Source organism: Choloepus didactylus, chromosome 4 (assembly GCF_015220235.1).
Source record: "Choloepus didactylus isolate mChoDid1 chromosome 4, mChoDid1.pri, whole genome shotgun sequence".
In the NCBI taxonomy this organism is placed as follows: Eukaryota; Metazoa; Chordata; class Mammalia; order Pilosa; family Megalonychidae; genus Choloepus; species Choloepus didactylus.
In genome coordinates, this window is record NC_051310.1 from 72,786,360 (window position 1) to 72,805,772 (window position 19,413).

The following is a 19,413-nucleotide window of genomic DNA, read 5'->3' on the forward strand; positions in this document are numbered from 1 at the left end:
AGAACAAAAAGAAAATTGGAAACCTAAAGAATGTGATAAATGAATTTGTCTTAACAGACATATGTAGACCATTGTATCCCAAATCACCTGGATATATATCCTTCTCTAGTACTCATGAAACTTTTTCAGGATAGATCATATACTGGGGAGTCAAAAAAGCCTCAATAAATTTAAAAAATTAGAAATTATTAAAGGCACATTCTCTGATCATGATGGAATAAAACTAGAATTCAATAACCATCAAAGACCTAGAACATTCACAAATATCTGGATGTTAAATAACATACTCCAAAACAATCAGTGGGTTAAAGAACAATTTGCAAGAGAAATTGCTAAATATCCAGAGATGAACGAAAATGAGAGCACAACATATCCAAATTTATGGATGCAGTGAAGGCAGTATTGAGGGGGAAATTTATAGTTCTAAATGCATACATTAAAAAGGAAGAAAGAGCTAAAATCAAGGAACTAATGGAACAAATGAAGAAACTAGAAAATGAAGAGCAAACTAACCTAAACCAAGTAGAAGAAAAGAAATAACCAGGATTAAAGTAGAAATAAATGACATCAAGAACAAAAAACAATAGAAAGAATAGATAAAACCAAAAGTTGATTCTTTTTGTTCACAATCTCCCTTATGAACAACTGTATTCCAACAAACTGGATAATGTAGAGGAAATGGACAATTTCCTGGAAACATATGAACAACCTAGACTGAACAGAGAAGAAATAGAAGACCTCAACCAACCCATCACAAGCAAAGAAATCCAATCAGTCATCAAAAATCTTCCCACAAATAAATGCCCAGGGCCAGATGGCTTCACAGGGGAATTCTACCAAACTTTCCAGAAAGAACTGATACTAATCTTACTTAAACTCATTCAAAACATTGAAGAAAATGGAACACTACCTAACTCATTTTATGAAGCTAACATCAATCTAATACCAAAACCAGGCAATGATGTTACAAAAAAGGAAAACTACCGGCCAATCTCTCTAATGAATATAGACGCAAAAATCCTCAACAAAATACTTGCAAATCGAATCCAAAGACACATTAAAAAAATCATACACCATGACAAAGTGGGGTTCATTCCATGCATGCAAGGATGGTTAAACATAAGAAAATCAGTCAATGAAATACAACACATTAACAAGTCAAAAGGGAAAAATCACATGATCATCTCATTAGATATTGAAAAAGCATTCAACAAAATCTGGCATCCTTTTTTGATAAAAATACTTCAAAAGGTAGGAATTGAAGGAAACTTCCTCAAAATGATAAAAAGCATATATGAAAAACCCACAGCCAGCATAGTACTCAATGCTGAGAGACTGAAAACCTTCCCTCTAAGATAAGGAATGAGGCAAGGATGCCTGCTCTCACCACTGTTATTCAACATTGTTCTAGAGGTGCTGGCCAGAGTAATCTGACAAGAAAAAGAAATTAAAAGCATCCACAATGGAAAGGAAAAAGTAAAACTTTTATTATTTGCAGATGATATGATCTTATACTTGGAAAACCCTGAGAAATCAATGACACAGCTACTTGAGCTAATAAACAAATTTAGCAAAGTAGGGGGATACAAGATTTATGCACATAAGTCAGTAATGTTCCTGTACACTAGAAATGATGTAACTGAACAGACACTCAATTAAAAGATTCTATTCTCAATAGCAACTAAAAAAAACAAGTACCTAGGAATAAACTTAACCAGGGATTTAAAATACCTATACATAGAAAATTACATAACTTTACTAAAAGAAATGGAAGGGGACCAAAAAGATGTAAACATATTCTCTGATCATGGATAGGAAGGCTAAATGTCATTAAGATGTCAATTATGCCAAAATTCATCTACAGATAAAATGCAATTCCAAACAAAATTCCAAAAACCTATTTTTCAGACTTGGAAAAACCAGTTTTCAATTTTATTTGGAAGGGAAAAATGCATCAAATTGCTAAAAACATTCTAAAAATGAAAAACAAAGTGGGAGCATTTATACTTCCTGATTCTGAAGTTTACTATAAAGCCACAGTAATCAAAGCAGCATGATACTGGCACAAAGACAGACATATTGATCAACAGAATTGCATTGAGAATTCAGAAATAAACCCGCAGATCTATGGATGATTGATCTTTGATAATTCCCACAAGCCCACTAAACTGGGACATAACAATCTCTTCAACAAATGGGGCTAGGAGAACCTGATATCCATATCCAAAGAATGAAGGATGACCCCTACCTCACACCATGCACATAAGTTAACCCAGTGTGCATCAAAGACCTCAATACAAGACAATACCATAAAACTCCTAGAAGATAATGTAGAAGTTCTATTAGGAGGTTGCTTCTTAGACCTTATACCTAAAGCACAAGCAAAGAAAGAAAAAATAGATACATGGGAACTCCTCAAAATTAAACCATTTTTACCTCAAAGGAGATTGTCCAATAGGTGAAGAGGCAGCCAATACAATGGGAAAAAATATTTGGAAACCATGTATCTGACAAAAGACTGATATCTTGCACATAAAAAGAAATCCTACAACTCAATGACAATAGTACAAACAACCCAATTATAAAATGGGCAAAATATATGAAAAAGATATTTTTCTGGAGAAGAAATAAAAGTGACTGAAAAACACATGAAAAAATATTCATCTTCACTATCTATTATGGAAATTCAAATTAAGACCACAATAAGAAATCATCCCACACCATTTAGAATGACTGCCATTAAACAAACAGTAAACTACAAATACTGGAGTAGATTTGGAGAAAGTGGAATACTTGTTCATTGCTGGTGGGACTTTATAATGGTACAGCCACTCTGGAGGACAGTCTGGTGTTTCCTTAGAAAACTAGATATTGAGTTACCCTTCAATCCAGCAATTTCACTTCTAGGTATGTACCCAGAAGATCTGAAAGCAGTGATATGAAAAGATATTTGCACATGATGTTCATAGTGGCATTATTCCCAATTTTGAAGAGATGGAAACAATCCAAATGTCCTTCAAGAGATGAGTGGATAATCAAAATATAGTATATACACACCATGTAATACAACACAGCAGTAAGAAGGAATGAGGCCATGAAACATTTGACATAGTTGAACCTTGAAGATACAATGCTGAGTGAAATAAGCCAGACACAAAAACAGCTATTGTATGTTATCACTAACATGAACTCTGAAAAAGTAAAATAAGTGATTTATTTTGTAGAATGTAGGGGGCCTAGAGATAGACAACAACTAATGAAGGGGGAATGATAATCTAAAAAGAACAGATAAGATACTGAGGGTAATCTTAATGATACAGGAATGCTCAGGAATGACTATGGTTTGTTAATTTTCTTGGAGTATGGTAGGAACATGTTGGATGCAATGTAGTTATTATAAGTTATTTGTTTTTCTTATACCTTTGTTTTGTTTTGTTTGAAATGTTTTTTTTTAATTTTTTGAGAAATAAAGTTTAAAGAAAAACAAAAAAAAACAACTTTTCATGTTCAATGTAATTCATGCCTGTTAAAATTCAATTAAGGGGAGGTGGAGCAAGATGGCATGGGGGATGGGGCAAGATGGCAGAGTGCTGAGGTGTAGGTTTTAGTTACTCCTCCAGAGCAGTAGGTAGAAAGCCAGGAACTGTATGGACTAGACACTGGAGAGCAATTTGACTTTGGGCATACTTCATACAACACTCATGAATGCAGGGAACAGCTGAAATCAGCAAAATCTGTAAGTTCTTGTGGCCAGAGGACCCATGCCCCTGCCTTCCAGGCTCAATTCCTGGGAGGAGGGGCCATTGGTGCTGGGAACAAAGAGGGAGAACTGCAGTTGCATCTCTTATTGAAACCTCAGGCTGCTGAACCAAACACCAAACATAGACTGAGACCAGACACCAGAGAATCTGGGAGCAGTCAGCCCAGTGGAGAGAAGATAGGGCTGCAAAAACAGCAAAAAAAAAAAAAAGCCCAAAAATAAAAACAGAGCCCTTTTGGAGTTCTGGTGAACATAGAATGGAGAAGGACAGGGCTCAAACAGAGTCAGTCTCATATGCAAATCCAGAGGGCAAGTTTCCTTGACTAAAGAGCTCGTTTCTCTGCTTTCTTGATTGTTCCTTAATGGCCCTAATCTCCTTGTCTCTTAGCATCTCAATAGCCCATTAGATCTGCAAGGAGGGCCCCCCCCCTTTTTATCTTTTTCTCTTTCTCTAAAACAATTTCTCTAAGAAGTCAATCACAGAAAGCCTCAAAGACTTGCAATTTGGGTCCAGACAAAAGCAGAACTAAGAGAGCTCTGAGACACAAAGCAATAAGTCCAGTGGATGAGAAAATTCACTAAACACTACAACTTCCCAAGAAAAGGGGTGCAACCCCTTACAGCCATCTTCCCAGTGGGCTGGGAATGCTTCTGCACAGTACCAGCACCACAGCCCAGAGCTGCCTCTAACAACCCAGTGTGATGGGAAGTGTTTCCAACAACACACACATACACCAAAATATTGGGCATGGAAATAGCCTTTCCTGAACCCTCAGCTAATTGTCCCAGAGCTGGGAAGGTAGAGCTGTATGAAAAGGGGGAAATTAACATGCCCCATTCAGTCATCCCTTCATCAAACTGGGGATGCTCCTACACAGCCCTGCAGCCCAGAGTTCCCTTGAGGGATGGTGCTCACCTATGATGTAGCACACAGTTGTCCCTCAGCAGGGGACCTAGGAGTGCACAGCTTGGAACAGGGACCCACTCAAAAGTCCCAGGGACCATATGCCAATACAAGGATTTGTGGGTTAGCAGCAGAGACAAACTGTGGCAAGACTGAACTGAAGGATTAAACTATTGCAACAGCTTTAAATCTCCAGGAACGCCTGGGAGATTTGGTTATTAAAGCTGCCCCCCTCCCTAACCACACAGACACATGCCCCATATGCAGGAAAGGCAACACCAACTACACACACAAGCTTGGTGCACCAATTGGACCCCACAAGACTTACACCCCCACTCACCACAAATAAAAAATGGGGGAGAACTGGCTTGAGGGGCATAGGTGGTTTGCAGACACCACCTGTTGGTTAAAGTGTACTCCACAAAGCTGTAGATCTGACAAATTAGAGATACAGGTTTGAATCAGTCTACATATTCTAAAAGAACCCTATCAAGTTAAGCAAATGCCAAGGCCAAAAACAACAGAAAATTTTAAAGCATATTAAAAAACCAGAAAATATAGATAACCCAAGCCCAAACACCCAAATCAAAAGATCAGAGGAGGCACAGTTTTGGAGCTATTAATCAAAGATCTGAAGATGAACAAAGAGAGGATGGTAAAGGATGAAAGGCATGAAGAACACACTAGAAGAGCATAAAGAAGAAATTACAAGTGCAAATAAAAAAATAGATGATCTTATGAAAAAAAAAAAAAAACTTGACCAAATTAAAAAGATACTGGATACTCAGAGTACAAGACTAGAGGAAGCTGAACAGTGAATCAGTGACCTAGAGGATGACAAAATGGAAAAATGAAAGAACAAAAGAAAGAATGGGGAAAAATAGAAAAAATTGAAATGGACCTCAGGGATAAGATAGATAATATGAAACATCCAAATATAAGACTCATTGGTGTTCCAGAAGTGGAAGAGAGGGGTAAAAGTCTAGGAGAGGTATTCAAAGAAATTGTTGGGGAAAACTTCCCAAATCTTCTAAACACCATAAATACACAAATCATAAATGCCCAGCAAACTCCAAATAAAATAAATCCAAATAAACCCACTCTGAGACATATTCTGATCAGACTGTGAAATATGGAAGAGAAGGAGCAAGTTCTGAAAGCAGCAAGAGAAAGCAATTCACCATATACAAAGGAAAAAACATAACACTAAGTAGTGATTACTCAGCAGCCACCATGGAGGCAAGAAGGCAACGGCATGACATATTTCAAATTCTGAGAGACAAAAATTGCCAACCAAAAGTTCTTTATCCAGCAAAGTTCTTCAAATTTGAGGGAAAGCTTAAATTTTTCACAGACAAACAAATGCTGAGAGAATTTGCTAACAAGAGACCTGCCCTACTTCAGTATTAAATGGAGCCCTACTGACAGACAAAGAAAGGAGAGAGAGAGATAGAGAAAGGTTCAGTACTAAAGAGATTCAATATGGGTTCATTAAAGGACATTAAGAGAGAGAGGGGAAAATATATCTGACAAACATAAGCCAAAGGATAAGATGGCTGATTCAAGAAATGTCTTCACAGCAATAACATTTAATGTAAATGGATTAAACTTCCCAATCAAAAGATACAGATTGACAGAATGAATTAAAAAAAAATGAACCAACAATATGTTGCATACAAGAGAATCATCTTAGACACAGGTACACAAAAAAATTGAATGTGAAAGGATGGAAAAAATATTTCATTCAATCTACAACAAGAGGAATGCAGGAGCAGCAATATTAATCTCAGATATAATAGACTTTAAATGCAAGGATGTTATGAGAGACAAAGAAAGCCACTACATACTAATAAAAGAGGCAAATCAACAAGAAGAAATAATAATCGAAATGTTCATGAACCCAATCAAGGTTACACAAAATACATGAGACAAACACTGGCAAAACTAAAGGAAGAATAGATGTTTCCACAATAATTGTAGGAGATTTCTAACACATCAGTCTTTCCTATAGATAGATCAATGAGACAGAAGAACAATAAGGAAATTGAAAGCCTAAACAGTCTGATAAATGAATTGGATTTAAAAGACATATATAGAACATTACATCCCAAATCACCAGGATACACTTTCTTCTCTACTGCTCATGGAACTTTCTCCAGAATAGACAATATGCTGGGATATAAAACAAGCCTCAATAAATTTAAAAAAATTGAAATTATTTAAAGCACATTCTCTTACCACAATGGAATACAATTAGAAGTTGCTAACCATCAGAGAATTAGAAAATTCACAGATACCTGGAGGTTAAACAACATGCTCCTAAACAATGAGTGGGTTAAAGAAGAAATTGCAAGAGAAATTGCTAAATATATAGAGACAAATGAAATGAGAACACACCATACCAAAACCTATGGGATGCAGCAAAAGCAGTACTGAGGGGGAAATTCACAGCACTAAACACATACATTAAAGGGGAAGAAAGAGCTAAAATCAAAGAACTAATGGAGCAACTGAAGAAGCTAGGAAATGAACAGCAAACCAATCCTAAACAAAGCAGAAGAAAAGAAATAACAAGGATTAAAGCAGAAATTAATGACATAGAGAATAAAAAAACAATAGAGAGAATAAATAATACCAAAAGTTGGTTCTTTGAGAAGATCAACAAGATTGACAAGCCCCTAGCTAGACTGACAAAATAAAAAAGAGAGAAGACCCATATAAACAAAATACTGAATGAGAAAGGTGACATTACAGCAGATCCTGAAGAAATTTAAAATTTTTTAAGAGGATGCTATGAACAACTGTATGGCAACAAACTGGATAATGTAGAGGAAATGGGCAATTTCCTGGAAACATATGAACAACCTAGACTGACCAGAGAAGAAATAGAAGACCTCAACCAACCAATCCAAGCAAAGAGATCCAATCAGTCATCAAAAAGCTTTCCACAAATAAATGCCCAGGGCCAGATGGCTTCACAGGGGAATTCAACCAAACCTTCCAAAAAGGATTGACACCAATCTAACTTAAACTCTTTCAAAACATTAAAGAAAATGGAAAACTACATAACTCATTTAAAAAATTTTTTATTGGGATTGTTCAGATATCATACAATTATCCAAAGATCCAAAGTGTACAATCAGTTGCCCCTGGTACCCTCTTACAGCTGTGCATCCATCACCACACTTAATTTTTGTTCAATTTTTAGAAACTTTTCATTACTCCAGGCCAGAAATAAAGTGAAAGATGGGGGAAAAAAAAGGAAAACAAAAGGAAACTCAAATCCTCCCATATCCCTAACCAACTCCCCTCAATTACTGACTCATAGTGTTGGTGTAGTACATTTGTTACTGTTTATGAAAGAATGTTGAAATACTACAAACTGTAGTATATAGTTTGCAATATGTATATATTTCTTCCCTATATGTCCCTCTATTGTTAACTTCTAGTTGTATTGTCATACATTTGTTTTGGTTCATGGAAGAGTTTTCTAATATTTGTACAGCTAATCATGGATATTGCCCACCATAGGATTCAGTTTTATACATTCCCATCTTTTGACCTCCAACTTTCCTTCTGGTGACATATATGACTCTGAGCTTCCCCTTTCCACCTCATTCACATGCCATTCAGCACTGTTAGTTATTCTCACATCTTGCTACCTACACCTCTGTTTATTTCCAAACATTTAAATTAGTCCTAGTTGAACATTCTGCTCATACTAAGCAACCACTCCCCATTCTTAAGCCTTGTCCTATATCTTGGTACCTTATATTTCATGTCTATGAGTTTACATATTATACTTAGTTCTTATCAGTGAGACCCTGCAATATTTGTCCATATGTGTCTGGCTTATTTCACTCAGTATATTGCCCTTGAGGTTTTGACATCAACCCATTTTTTTAAGATGGTTTTGTTCACACCCTATACATTCCATCCTAAGTAAACAATTGATGGTTCTCTGTATGGTCACATATTTATGTGTTCACCAACTTCACCACTATCTATATAGGGACATCTACATTTCCTCCACAAGGCAGGAGGGAGCATCAAAGAAGGTAGAGAGGGAAAAGAGAGAGGAAAAAAATGACAGCTAGGAGGTAGCAAAAGGAAAAGAAATCTTAAATCAAAGTAGGGTAAAGAGTCAGACAACACTACCAATTTCAAGTGTCTATCATGCCTCCCCATCCCCCCTTCTTGTCTGCATTTACCTTGGTATATCACCTTTCTTACATTAAAGGAAGCATAATACAATGATTCTGTTAGTTGCAGTCTCTAGTTTACATTGATTGCATCCCTCCCCCAATGCCTCCCTATTTTTAACAACTTGCAAGGTTAACATTTCCTTGTTGCCCTCATAAAAGAATATATTTGTACATTTTATCACAATTGTTGAACACTAGATTTCACCAAGTTACACAGTCCAATTCTTTCTTTCCTCCTTTTTTCTGGTGTCTCACATGCTCCCCACCTTCCTCTCTCAACCATATACATAGCTATCTTTTTTCAATGTACTTACATTGCTGTGCTACCATCTCCCAAAATTGTATTCTGAACCACACACTCCCATCTTCTCCTATCACTCTGCATTGCTCCCTTTAGTAATTCCTGTAGGGCAGGTGTCTTGTTCACAAAGTCTCTCATTGTCTGTTTGTTAGAGAATATTTTGCACTCTCCCTCATATTTGAAGGCCAGCTTTGCTGGACATAGGATTCTTGGTTGGAGGTTTTTCTCTTTCAGTGTCTTAAATATATCACACCACTTCCTTCTTGCCTCCATGGTTTCTGCTGAGAGATCTACACAAAGTCTTATTAAGCTTCCTTTGTATGTAATGGATCGCTTTTCTCTTGCTGCTTTCAGGATTCTCCTTTTGTCTTTGACATTTGATAATCTGATTATTAAGTGTCTTGGCATAGGCCTATTCAGATCTATTCTATTTGGAGTATGCTGAACTTCTCGGATCTGTAATTTTATGTCTTTCATAAGAGATGGGAAATTTGCATTGATTAGTTCCTCTATCATTGCCTCTACCCCTTTTCCCTTCTCTTCTCCTTTTGGGATACCAATGATACATAGATTCTTGCATTTTGTTTCATCTTTAAGTTCCCAGAGATGTTGCTCATATTTTTTCATTCTTTTCTCCATCTACTCCTTTGCGTGTAGGCTTTCAGGTGTTTTGTTCTCCAGTTCTTGAGTGTTTTCTTCTGCCTCTTGATGTCTGCTGTTGTATATTTCCATTGTGTCTTTCATCTATTGTGTTGTGCCTTTCATTACCTTAGATTCTACTAGTTGTTTTTTTGAACTTTCAATTTCTGCCATACATATGCTCAGTGTTTTCTTTACAGCCTCTATCTCTTTTGTGAAATATTCTCTAAAGTTTTTGAATTGATTTAGCATTAGTTGTTTAAATTCCTGTATCTCAGTTGAAGTGTATATTTGTTCCTTTGGGTCATAGCTTCATTTTTGTTAGTGTAGGTTGTAGTTTTCTGTTGTCTAGGCATCTGACCTCCTAGGCCACCCCAATCAGATTTTCCCAGATGAGAACAGGTTCAGGTCACAGAAGGAGGAAATATTCAGTATCTGGTTCCCCTGATGGTTTTTCTTAGAGAATTAATAGCACCTGTGCTTTTCTGTTTGGCAGGTGCAGTCTGTCACCACGTGTGTAAGGGGGTGTGGCCTGTGGCTCCCCTCCCCCAGGCTTTGGGGTCTCGTTCCAGAAAGGTGGGCAGTAAAGCTGGGCCCCTCCCTTTCTTTTGGGAAGCTATGTCCCCTCCAAAGAGGTCACTGCCTCTCAGGAAGTTCTTTGTTTCTTTGACTCTGCTGATCAAAGTATTCTGATCTTAAAATAGCTGAGTCTGTCTTTACTGCAAAGCACTGTGGACTGAAAGTGGCTGCAGTTTTCTCCACAGAAAGCAAAAGGGACAGAAAAAACTCCCAGGTTCACCCATCAGCCTGTGGGCTTCTCATCCTGGGACAGATATGTCCCCCAAGTCTCCCAAGGTCAGTTGTCCCCAAAAGCTTCTGTCTGCTCATTGAGGATTCACTGTCTGTGTTTAGCAGGTAACATTAAATTCCCAGAGGGAGCTGGACTGTGGTACGCTAGCTTGTTTGGAGAGTGCTGTTCTCTAGCACCGCAAGGCTTCCATGAGGGAGGGGCTCTTGGCTCTTGGCTCTCAGCTCGGGTCCACAGTTTTACTTGCAGACTTTATGCTGTGATCACGGGCATTCCTCCCAATTCAGGTTGGTGGATGATGAGTGGGCAATTGCGTTTGTCTCCCCACAGTTATTCCTGGTTATTTACTAGTTTTTTGGTCATTTATAAATTGTTCTCAGGGGGACTAACAGATTTCCACTTCTCTCTATGCTGCCATGTTTTCTCTCCTCCTACCTAACTCATTTTATGAAGCTAACATCAATCTAATACCAAAACCAGGCAAAGATGCTACAAAAAAGGAAAACTACAGGCCTATCACCCTAATGAATATAGATGAAAATTTTCTCAACAAAATACTTGCAAATTCAATCAAAAAACACATTAGAAAGTCAAACACCATGACCAAGTGTGGTTCATTCAAGGCAAGCAAGGATGGTTCAACATAAGAAAATCAATGTATTACAACACATTAACAAATAAAAAGAGAAAAAACAAATGATCATCTCAATAGATGCTGAAAAGTCATTCTACAAAATCCAACATCCATTTTTGATAAAAACACTTCAAAAGGTAGGCATTGAAGAAAAATTCCTCAATATGATAAAGAGCATATATGAAAAACCCACAGCCAGCATAGTACTCAATGTTGGAGACTGAAATCCTTCCCTCTAAGATCAGGAACAAGGAAAGGATGTCCACTGTCACCACTGTTATTCAACATTGTGCTGGATGTGCTAGCCAGGGCAATCTGGGAAGACAAAGTAATAAAAGGCACCCAAATTAGAAAGGAAGAAGAAAAACTGTCATTGTTTGCAGATGGTATGATCTTATATCTGGAAACCCCTGAGAAATCAACAATACAGCTACTAGAGCTAATAAACAAAGTAGTGGGATGCAAGATTAATGCACATAAACCAGTAGTGTTTCTATATGCTAGAAATTAACAAAATGAAGAGACACTCAAGAAAAAGATACCATTTTTCAATAACAACTAAAAAATCAAGTACCTAGGAATAAACTTAACCAATGAAGTAAAAGACCTATACAAAGAAAACTACATAACTCTACTAAAAGAAATAGAAGGGGACCTTAAATGGTGGAAAAATATTCCATGTTCATGGATAGGAGGGAAAATGTCATTAAGATGTCATTTCTACCCAAACCCATCTATGGATTCAATGCAATCCCAATCAGAATTCCAACAACCTACTTTGCAGACTTGTAAAAGCTAGTTATCAGAGAGGCGGGGCAAGATGGCAGACTGGTGAGCTGTAAGTTTTAGTTACTCATCCAGGAAAGTGGGTAAAAAGCCAGGAACTGCGTGGACTGGACAACACAGAGCAATCTGTCTTCGGGCATACTTCATACAACACTCATGAAAATGTCGAACTGCTGAGATCAGCGAAATCTGTAAGTTTTTGCGGCCAGGGGACCCGCGCCCCTCCCTGCCAGGCTCAGTCCCGTGGGAGGAGGGGCCGTCAGCTCCGGGAAGGAGAAGGGAGAACTGCAGTGGCTGCTCTTATCGGAAACTCATTCTACTGATCCAGACTCCAACCATAGATAGACTGAGACCACACACCAGAGAATCTGAGAGCAGCCAGCTCAGCAGAGAGGAGACAGGCATAGAAAAAAAAAAATATAACACGAAAAACTCCAAAATAAAAGCAGAGGATTTTTGGAGTTCTGGTGAACACAGAAAGGGGAAGGGCGGAGCTCAGGCCTTGAGACGCATATGCAAATCCCGAAGAAAAGCTGATCTCTCTGCCCTGTGGACCTTTCCTTAATGGCCCTGGTTGCTTTGTCTATTAACATTTCAATAACCTATCAGATCTCTGAGGAGGGCCCTTTTTTTTTTTTTTTTTTTTTAATCCTTTTTTCTTTTTCTAAAACAATTACTCTAAGAAGCCCAATACAGAAAGCTTCAAAGAATTGCAATTTGGGCACGTCAAGTCAAGAGCAGAAATAAGAGAGCTCTGAGACAAAAGGCAATAATCCAGTGGCTGAGAAAATTCACTAAACACCACAACTTCCCAAGAAAAGGGGGGTGTCCGCTCACAGCCATCATCCTGGTGGACAGGAAACACTCCTGCCCATCGCCAGCCCCATAGCCCAGAGCTGCCCCAGACAACCCAGTGTGACGGAAGTGCTTCAAATAACAGGCACACACCACAAAACTGGGCGTGGACATTAGCCTTCCCTGCAACCTCAGCTGATTGTCCCAGAGTTGGGAAGGTGGAGCAGTGTGAATTAACAAAGCCCCATTCAGCCATCATTTGAGCAGACTGGGAGCCTCCCTACACAGCCCAGCAGCCCAGAACTGCCCTGGGGGGACGGCACTCACCTGTGACAGAGCACAGTCATCCCTCAACAGAGGACCCGGGGTGCACAGCCTGGAAGAGGGGCCCACTTGCAAGTCTCAGGAGCCATACACCAATACCAAGGACTTGTGGGTCAGTGGCAGAGACAAACTGTGGCAGGACTGAACTGAAGGATTAGACTATTGCAGCAGCTTTAAAACTCTAGGATCATCAGGGAGATTTGATTGTTAGGGCCACCCCCCATCCCCGACTGCCCAGAAACACGCCCCACATACAGGGCAGGCAACACCAACTACACACACAAGCTTGGTACACCAATTGGGCCCCACAAGACTCACTCCCCCACTCACCAAAAAGGCTAAGCAGGGGAGAACTGGCTTGTGGAGAACAGGTGGCTCGTGGACGCCACCTGCTGGTTAGTTAGAGAAAGTGTACTCCACGAAGCTGTAGATCTGATAAATTAGAGATAAGGACTTCAATAGGTCTACAAACCCTCAAAGAACCCTATCAAGTTCAGCAAATGCCACGAGGCCAAAAACAACAGAAAATTATAAAGCATATGAAAAAACCAGACGATATGGATAACCCAAGCCCAAGCACCCCAATCAAAATGCCAGAAGAGACACAGCACCTAGAGCAGCTACTCAAAGAACTAAAGATGAACAATGAGACCATAGTACGGGATATGAAGGAAATCAAGAAGACTCTAGAAGAGCATAAAGAAGACATTGCAAGACTAAATAAAAAAATGGATGATCTTATGGAAATTAAAGAAACTGTTGACCAAATTAAAAAGATTCTGGACACTCATAGTACAAGACTAGAGGAAGTTGAACAACGAATCACTGACCTGGAAGATGACAGAATGGAAAATGAAAGCATAAAAGAAAGAATGGGGAAAAAAATTGAAAAAATCAAAATGGACCTCAGGGATATGATAGATAATAAGAAACGTCCAAATATAAGACTCATTGGTGTCCCAGAAGGGGAAGAAAAGGGTAAAGGTCTAGGAAGAGTATTCAAAGAAATTGTTGGGGAAAACTTCCCAAATCTTCTAAACAACATAAATACACAAATCATAAATGCTCAGCGAACCCCAAATAGAATAAATCCAAATAAACCCACTCCGAGACATATACTGATCACACTGTCAAACACAGAAGAGAAGGAGCAAGTTCTGAAAGCAGCAAGAGAAAAGCAATTCACCACATACAAAGGAAACAGCATAAGACTAAGTAGTGACTACTCAGCAGCCACCATGGAGGCAAGAAGGCAGTGGCACGATATATTTAAAATTCTGAGTGAGAAAAATTTCCAGCCAAGAATACTTTATCCAGCAAAGCTCTCCTTCAAATTTGAGGGAGAGCTTAAATTTTTCACAGACAAACAAATGCTGAGAGAATTTGCTAACTAGAGACCTGCCCTACTGGAGATACTCAAGGGAGCCCTACAGACAGAGAAACAAAGACAGGACAGAGAGACTTGGAGAAAGGTTGAGTACTAAAGAGATTCGGTATGGGTACAATAAAGGATATTAATAGAGAGATGGAAAAATATGGCAATCATAAACCAAAGGATAAGATGGCCGATTCAAGAAATGCCTTCACGGTTTTAACGTTGAATGTAAATGGATTAAACTCCCCAATTAAAAGATATAGATTCGCAGAATGGATCAAAAAAAATCAACCATCAATATGTTGCATACAAGAGACTCATCTTAGACACAAGGACACAAAGAAACTGAAAGTGAAAGGATGGAAAAAAATATTTCATGCAAGCTACAGCCAAAAGAAAGCAGGTGTAGCAATATTAATCTCAGATAAAATAGACTTCAAATGCAGGGATGTTTTGAGAGACAAAGAAGGCCACTACACACTAATAAAAGGGGCAATTCAGCAAGAAGAAATAACAATCGTAAATGTCTATGCACCCAATCAAGGTGCCAAAAAATACATGAGAGAAACACTGGCAAAACTAAAGGAAGCAATTGATGTTTCCACAATAATTGTGGGAGACTTCAACACATCACTCTCTCCTATAGATAGATCAACCAGACAGAAGACCAATAAGGAAATTGAAAACCTAAACAATCTGATAAATGAATTCGATTTAACAGACATATACAGGACATTACATCCCAAATCACCAGGATACACATACTTTTCTAGTGCTCATGGAACTTTCTCCAGAATAGATCATATGCTGGGACATAAAACAAGCCTCAACAAATTTAAAAAGATTGAAATTATTCAAAGCACATTCTCTGACCACAATGGAATACAATTAGAAGTCAATAACCATCAGAGACTTAGAAAATTCACAAATACCTGGAGGTTAAACAACACACTCCTAAACAATCAGTGGGTTTAAAGAAGAAATAGCAAGAGAAATTGCTAAATATATAGAGACGAATGAAAATGAGAACACAACATACCAAAACCTATGGGATGCAGCAAAAGCAGTGCTAAGGGGGAAATTTATAGCACTAAACGCATATATTAAAAAGGAAGAAAGAGCCAAAATCAAAGAACTAATGGATCAACTGAAGAAGCTAGAAAATGAACAGCAAACCAATCCTAAACCAAGTAGAAGAAAAGAAATAACAAGGATTAAAGCAGAAATAAATGACATAGAGAACAAAAAAACAATAGAGAGGATAAATATCACCAAAAGTTGGTTCTTTGAGAAGATCAACAACATTGACAAGCCCCTAGCTAGACTGACAAAATCAAAAAGAGAGAAGACCCATATAAACAAAATAATGAATGAAAAAGCTGACATAACTGCAGATCCTGAAGAAATTAAAAAAATTATAAGAGGATATTATGAACAACTGTATGGCAACAAACTGGATAATGTAGAAGAAATGGACAATTTCCTGGAAACATATGAACAACCTAGACTGACCAGAGAAGAAATAGAAGACCTCAACCAACCCATCACAAGCAAAGAGATCCAATAAGTCATCAAAAATCTTCCCACAAATAAATGCCCAGGGCCAGATGGCTTCACAGGGGAATTCTACCAAACTTTCCAGAAAGAACTGACACCAATCTTACTCAAACTCTTTCAAAACATTGAAAAAAATGGAACACTACCTAACTCATTTTATGAAGCTAACATCAATCTAATACCAAAACCAGGCAAAGATGCTACAAAAAAGGAAAACTACCGGCCAATCTCCCTAATGAATATAGATGCAAAAATCCTCAACAAAATACTTGCAAATCGAATCCAAAGACACATTAAAAAAATCATACACCATGACCAAGTGGGGTTCATTCCAGGCATGCAAGGATGGTTCAACATAAGAAAAACAATCAATGTATTACAGCACATTAAAAACTCGAAAGGGAAAAATCAATTGATCATCTCAATAGATGCTGAAAAAGCATTTGACAAAATCCAACATCCCTTTTTGATAAAAACACTTCAAAAGGTAGGAATTGAAGGAAACTTCCTCAACATGATAAAGAGCATATATGAAAAACCCACAGCCAGCATAGTACTCAATGGTGAGAGACTGAAAGCCTTCCCTCTAAGATCAGGAACAAGACAAGGATGCCCGCTGTCACCACTGTTATTCAACATTGTGCTGGAAGTGCTAGCCAGGGCAATCCGGCAAGACAAAGAAATAAAAGGCATCCAAATTGGAAAAGAAGAAGTAAAACTGTCATTGTTTGCAGATGATATGATCTTATATCTAGAAAACCCTGGGAAATCAACGATACACCTACTAGAGCTAATAAACAAATTTAGCAAAGTAGCGGGATACAAGATTAATGCACATAAGACAGTAATGTTTCTATATGCTAGAAATGAACAAACTGAAGAGACACTCAAGAAAAAGATACCATTTTCAATAGCAACTAAAAAAATCAAGTACCTAGGAATAAACTTAACCAAAGATGTAAAAGACCTATACAAAGAAAACTACGTAACTCTACTAAAAGAAATAGAAGGGGACCTTAAAAGATGGAAAAATATTCCATGTTCATGGATAGGAAGGCTAAATGTCATTAAGATGTCAATTCTACCCAAACTCATCTACAGATTCAATGCAATCCCAATCAAAATTCCAACAACCTACTTTGCAGACTTGGAAAAGCTAGTTATCAAATTTATTTGGAAAGGGAAGATGCCTCGAATTGCTAAAGACACTCTAAAAAAGAAAAACGAAGTGGGAGGACTTACACTCCCTGACTTTGAAGCTTATTATAAAACCACAGTTGCCAAAACAGCATGGTACTGGCACAAAGATAGACATATAGATCAATGGAATCGAATTGAGAATTCAGAGATAGACCCTCAGCTCTATGGCCGACTGATCTTTGATAAGGCCCCCAAAGTCACTGAACTGAGTCATAATGGTCTTTTCAACAAATGGGGCTGGGAGAGTTGGATATCCATATCCAAAAGAATGAAAGAGGACCCCTACCTCACCCCCTACACAAAAATTAACTCAAAATGGACCAAAGATCTCAATATAAAAGAAAGTACCATAAAACTCCTAGAAGATAATGTAGGAAAACACCTTCAAGACCTTGTATTAGGCGGCCACTTCCTAGACTTTACACCCAAAGCACAAGCAACAAAAGAGAAAATAGATAAATGGGAACTCCTCAAGCTTAGAAGTTTCTGCACCTCAAAGGAATTTCTCAAAAAGGTAAAGAGGCAGCCAACTCAATGGGAAAAAATTTTTGGAAACCATGTATCTGACAAAAGACTGATATCTTGCATATACAAAGAAATCCTACAACTCAATGACAATAGTACAGACAGCCCAATTATAAAATGGGCAAAAGATATGAAAAGACAGTTCTCTGAAGAGGAAATACAAATGTCCAAGAAACACATGAAAAAACGTTCAGCTTCACTAGCTATTATAGAGATGCAAATTAAGACCACAATGAGATACCATCTAACACCGGTTAGAATGGCTGACATTAAACAAACAGGAAACTACAAATGCTGGAGGGGATGTGGAGAAATTGGAACTCTTATTCATTGTTGGTGGGACAACTCTGGAAGTCAGTCTGGCAGTTCCTTAGAAAACTAGATATAGAGCTACCATTCGATCCAGCGATTCCACTTCTCGGTATATACCCGGAAGATCAGAAAGCAGTGACATGAACAGATATCTGCACGCCAATGTTCATAGCAGCATTATTCACAATTGCCAAGAGATGGAAACAACCCAAATGTCCTTCAACAGATGAGTGGATAAATAAAATGTGGTATATACACACGATGGAATACTATGCGGCAGTAAGAAGGAATGATCTGGTGAAACATATGACAACATGGATGAACCTTGAAGACATAACGCTGAGTGAAATAAGCCAGGCACAAAAAGAGAAATATTATATGCTACCACTAATGTGAACTTTGAAAAATGTAAAACAAATGGTTTATAATGTAGAATGTAGGGGAACTAGCAGTAGAGAGCAACTAAGGAAGGGGGAACAATAATCCAAGAAGAACAGATAAGCTATTTAACGTTCTGGGGATGCCCAGAAATGACTATGGTCTGTTAATTTCTGATGGATATAGTAGGAACAAGTTCACAGAAATGTTGCTATATTATGTAACTTTCCTGGGGTAAAGTAGGAACATGTTGGAAGTTAAGCAGTTATCTTAGGTTAGTTGTCTTTTTCTTACTCCCTTGTTATGGTCTCTTTGAAATGTTCTTTTATTGTATGTTTGTTTTCTTTTTAACTTTTTTTTTCATACAGTTGATTTAAAAAAGAAGGGAAAGTTAAAAAAAAAAAAGAAAGAAAGAAAAACAGGGAAAAAAAAAAAGATGTAGTGCCCCCTTGAGGAGTCTGCGGAGAATGCAGGGGTATTCGCCTACCCCACCTCCATGGTTGCTAACATGACCACAGACATAGGGGACTGGTGGTTTGATGGGTTGAGCCCTCTACCATAAGTTTTACCCTTGGGAAGAAGGTTGCTGCAAAGGAGAGGCTAGGCCTCCCTGTATTTGTGCCTAAGAGTCTCCTCCTGAATGCCTCTTTGTTGCTCAGATGTGGCCCTCTCTCTCTGGCTAAACCAACTTGAAAGGTGAAATCACTGCCCTCCCCCCTACGTGGGATCAGACACCCAGGGGAGTGAATCTCCCTGGCAACGTGGAATATTACTCCCGGGGAGGAATGTAGACCCGGCATCGTGGGACGGAGAACATCTTCTTGACCAAAAGGGGGATGTGAAAGGAAATGAAATAAGCTTCAGTGGCAGAGAGATTCCAAAACGAGCCGAGAGGTCACTCTGGTGGGCA